This window comes from Mandrillus leucophaeus, unplaced genomic scaffold (assembly GCF_000951045.1).
Source record: "Mandrillus leucophaeus isolate KB7577 unplaced genomic scaffold, Mleu.le_1.0 Scaffold226, whole genome shotgun sequence".
Lineage (NCBI taxonomy): Eukaryota > Metazoa > Chordata > Mammalia > Primates > Cercopithecidae > Mandrillus > Mandrillus leucophaeus.
The window spans coordinates 832,796-837,659 of NW_012102321.1; the positions used below are offsets into that span (position 1 = coordinate 832,796).

The 4,864-nt window shown below is 33.0% G+C and overlaps 1 protein-coding gene across 2 annotated transcripts in view; it reads left to right on the plus strand.

The window, feature by feature from the left end:
* Positions 1–4,864, plus strand: part of RABGAP1L (RAB GTPase activating protein 1-like) — an 828,259-nt gene that overhangs the window by 286,442 nt on the left and 536,953 nt on the right. The gene's annotated exons all lie outside the window — the stretch shown is intronic.

The following is a 4,864-nucleotide window of genomic DNA, read 5'->3' on the forward strand; positions in this document are numbered from 1 at the left end:
TTTTTTTTTTTTTTTTCTCTCTATTTATTTGAATGTCTTTGGTATTTTGAAAGGGATTGCATTAAATCTGTATGTTGCTTTGGGTGGTATTGTCCTTTTAACAATATTAATTCTTCCAATCCATGAACATGGCTTAATCTTTTAATGTGTTGTTTGGTTTGCTAGTGTTTTGTTAAGGATTTTTGCATCTATGTTCCTCAGGGATATTGGTCTCCTATAATTTTCTTTGTTGTATGTGTCCAGGTATGCTTTTGGTATCAAGATAATGCTGGCCTCATAGAATGAGTTTGGAAGTATTCTCTCCTCTTAACTTTTTAAGAATAGTTTGAGTAGAGTTGATATTAGTTCTTCTTTAAGTGTTTGGTAGAATTCAGCAGTGAAGCCATCAAGTTCTGGGCATGTCTTTGATGGGAGACTTTTTATTATTGCTTCAGTCTCTTTACTCATTATTGGTCTGTTCAGATTTTCTATTTCTTCATGGTTCAATCTTGGTAGATTGTATGGGTGCAGGAATTTAGCCATTTTTTCTAGGTTTTCCAGTTTGTTGGCATATATATTTTTCACAATAGTCTCCAATGATCCTTTGTATTTCCATGGAGTCTATTGTAATGTCTTTTTTTTCATCTTTGATTTTATTTATTTGGGTCTTCTTTTTTTGCTTAGTCTAGCTAAGGGTTTGTTGATTTTGTTTATCTTTCCAAAATCAAGTTTTTGTTTTGTTGATCTTTTGTATGTTTTTTAGGACTCAATTTCATTTACTTCTGCTCTGCTCTTTATTCATTCTACTAATATTGGGTTGGTTTGTTCTTGCTTTTATAGTTTTTTGAGGTGTGTCATTAGGTTATTTATTTGAAGTCTTTCTATTTCTTTGATTAGGCATTTATTTCTATAAGTTTCTGTGTTATTATTGCTTTTGCTGTATCTCATAGGTATTGGTATGCTGCGTTTCCATTTTTATTTGTTTAAGAACTTTTAAAATTCTCCTCTTAATTTCTTCATTGACCCATTGGTCATTCAAGAGCATATTGTTTAATTTCCATATATTTGCACAGTTTCCAAAGCTCCTCTTGTGGTTTTTAGTTTTATTCCATTGCAGTAAGAAAAGATACTTGATATGATATAAATCATTTTTATAAAATTTGAAATTATTCTAAGACATTTTCTGACCAGCAACCATCAGAAGAAAGAAGAGAGTGGGGGTTTTATTTGTTTTATTCTTGTATTTTTGCTTATTTATGGTTCAGGGAGTACACGTACAGGTTTGTTACATGGGTGAATTGTGTGTCACTGGTTTGGTATACAAATGATTTCATCACCTAGGTAGTGAGCATAGTGAGCATAGTACCTAATAGGTAGTTTTTCAGTCCTCTCACCCTCCACTTTTCCTGTGGAGTCAGGCCCAGCATCTACTATTCCCCTCTTTGTGTCCATATGTACTCAGTGTTTAGCTCCCACTTATAAGTGAGAAAATGCAGTATTTGGTTTTCTGTTTTTGCATTGATTTGCTTAGGATAATGGCCTCTAGCTGCATCTGTCTTTCTGCAAAGGACATGATTTTGTTCTTTTTATGGCTGCGTAGTACTTCATGGTGTATATGTACCATGTTTTCTTTATTCAGTCCATTGTTGATAGGCATCTAGATTGATCCATGTTTGCTATTGTGAATAGTGCTGCATTGAACACATGACTGCATGTATCTTTTTGGTAGAATGATTTCTATTCCTCTGGGTTGAATGCTAGTTCTGTTTTAAATTTTTGAGAAATCGTCAAACTGCATTTCACAGTGGCTGAACTAATTTACATTCCCACCAGCATTATATAAGTGTTCCTTTTTTTCCACCACCTTGCAAACATCTGTAATTTTTTCACTTTTTAATAACCATTCTGACCGGTGTGAGATGGTATCTCATTGTGGTTTTGATTTGCAATGTTTAGTCTTAAGAATAATAATAACCTATTTCAGTCCCAGTTTCACAAGTCTGTAATTATAGGCAAGTTATACTTACTATCTCTAGTATCTGCTTTCTTCGTTTGGAAAAGGATAATGATGATACCTGCTTCATAGAGTTTTAAGATTTTTATAAAGGAGAAGTATATAATGCACACAGCACAATGCTTGACATATAGAAAATACTCAACAAATGTTAGTTATCTTCCATTTTTATCTTGATTTTCCTGGTGTATTTTAATTCTGAAATAATTTGTAAATTAGTTCTAAGTCACTTTTAAGAAAAGTGCTGATCCCATAAGAAGTATGTTTAAAATAGTGAATGTTTGTAGTAAGTCAAAATAATCAGAAATGTTTTTAATGTCCATCAAATATTTGAGTTTAATTTGCATTGTTCTAGTTTAGGTATGTGTAGCTCAAGCACTTAGAACAAATTTCTTTGACCATTTGACCTTTTTTTCATATTAGGATAAAAAGTGGGTAAGCAATGTTTCTATTTATTCTAATTTCTGTGCTCTGTTGAGATCATATTTGACCTTCATTATTTCTCTGAATAGATTTTGGTATAGTAGTGCTAGTTCTGTTGATTTGTTTGTACAGTTAAATACATCAAACTCAGCAATTTTTTGTGGGTGTGGTAGGGATTGGAGAGATTAGTAAATGATTTATAATTTCTGTTAATTAAAATATAGCTATATATTTTAGAGATAAATTAGTAGTCAAATCACTTTAGTTCATGAAGACTTGGCAGATTTTTAATAATTAATAAGTTTTTTCTGCCAATGAGCATTAGATTACTGCTGACTTTTTAGTGTCATAGTACCTTGTGGTAGTTTCTTTACAGGGTTTACAGGAGTATGCCAGTTTATTTTTTCTGTCCTGTCCATGCAAAATAATCTTTACAAATGCTATAAGGAGAATACCTTGAGAAGATCATAAATACCTTAATATATTATAAAGATCGGTCAGTTCCATTGTCTTCTTTTGTCAGTCTTGATCGGAGCTTGCCGAGTAAGTCTATAAGCCTGCATGTGCCTGGCAACTGTTACCTAGTGACAGTTTCAGCTGCAGTAGCCATTGGCTGTGCTGTTGATTGGGGCAGGAGGGCCGAGTCACCTTTCTGATGGTGAGTTTTTCTGCATCAGCCCAGGATGAGGAGGAGGAGGAGGAGGGCTTGGGCTCAGGTGGAGGCATTGATGCTGAGAGATTGTGAAGAATATACTGAGAGCATCCTTGTAACTGCATCACAGTAAATCGGACTTCTGAATCAAGCAGCCCAGCCTAGCAGCTGATAAGAGTGAATGTAGGTGAGAAGCATTACCTTATTCCTGTAACAAGAGAACTATTTTGTGATAAGTGAAACTAGGAATGTACAAGAAGAAATATCCTGTGGCTATTATAAAAGAAGAAGGACTTGCCTGACTGACTTGGTGGTGCACCAGAAAATAACTTTCAGAAGAATGCTTTCTATTAAGCTGCTGCATTGTTCCTGGAGGAAACGTTATTTCTAATGCATGTTATTTCTTCAAAAGATAGGATAACAAAGAATGACAAGAGACTCTCTGAAATGACTTTACTTTTAAAAAATACTTTGGCAAATGTTAACCTGATATCAAAATGACCTTGGAAGCATTTTGGATGGATTCTATCCTGCCAGCCTTGCAATATTTCAAACTCTAGGATTTAAACTCATCTTGATACTTTAGAGGTATTTTAAAATAAGACTAACTTGCAACCTACCTAATGGCCCCTGTGTTAATTGAGCAGTTGCTCAAAATAGAATACAGAAATAGAAGAGGCATTTTTTAACATATGGCTGCTACATAACTGCAAATGTAATAAACAAGGTAATTTTCCACTTTCAGAAGATATAGTTGAAGTAATGATTTAATGTGTTAATCATCTACCAAAAATAGAAACGGTATAGCAAAATAGAATATGAAGCCTATTAGAAATACCTAAGTAATAAATAATGGCAACATTTCTGGTCAAATAAGCTCAGAGTGTATTGAAAAGTTTTATTATTGTCTAACTTTATATTTACATATATATGTGAGATATGGGTGTACAGTTGCAAAGGTGAAAAGTAACTGTGAGTTACATATTTTATTTTCATGCTCCATTATAAGGAAGGTGGTATATCAAATAACAAATGTTATTTTAAGTTATAGATGCCAAATTAATATCAAAAATGATTTCATTTTGAAAAGGAAGAGATATAAGTTACATTGCTGTTAGTACCACCAGTAACTGTAATGAACTAAAACTGCTTTCATCTAAATGCTTTAAAAATGCATGCAGAATTAAAACTTCAGAAGTTTATTATATTTTGCCAGGTGTTAATTCATTAATTCATTGTATATTATCTTTTCTATTGGAAAATACTTTTTTCTCATGAGAGTTATACGGCAATCTGTAGTCTGTTACCTCTGTTCTGCCCATGTAGAGATGAATCTTCAAATTAACTTTGATAGAGTTGTTTTTCTTAGATTTTAGAAAAATGAGAAATAGATGATAAATTTTACCCCCCAACATCAATCCCTGAACTAAGCCCAAAGACACTGTTTTCCACAATGAACTTTTTCTCAGCTTTTCAACCAAATTTGAGGTATTAATTATTTAAAATCTAAAATACGAATGCATTTTTCATCATAGATAAAGCAGGAAGCCTGAGACGGTTTAAGAGTTTTCTTTTCTCATTCTTTCTAGTTGCTCCCTAAGAAACTGCCTCTCTTGGAGAACAGCCCACAGAAGCTTTTCTTCCTTTGGCAATTCAATTTTTTTTTCTTTTTACAGATTTAATTTTTCATAGTGCAAGATAATAAGTCTATTTTCTCTAGAAGTACCTTATGCCTGCAAAAAGTTCTTTGAGGGCAAAGGAAACTAATTAGTGACCTCTTTTCACCTCCTTTCTAG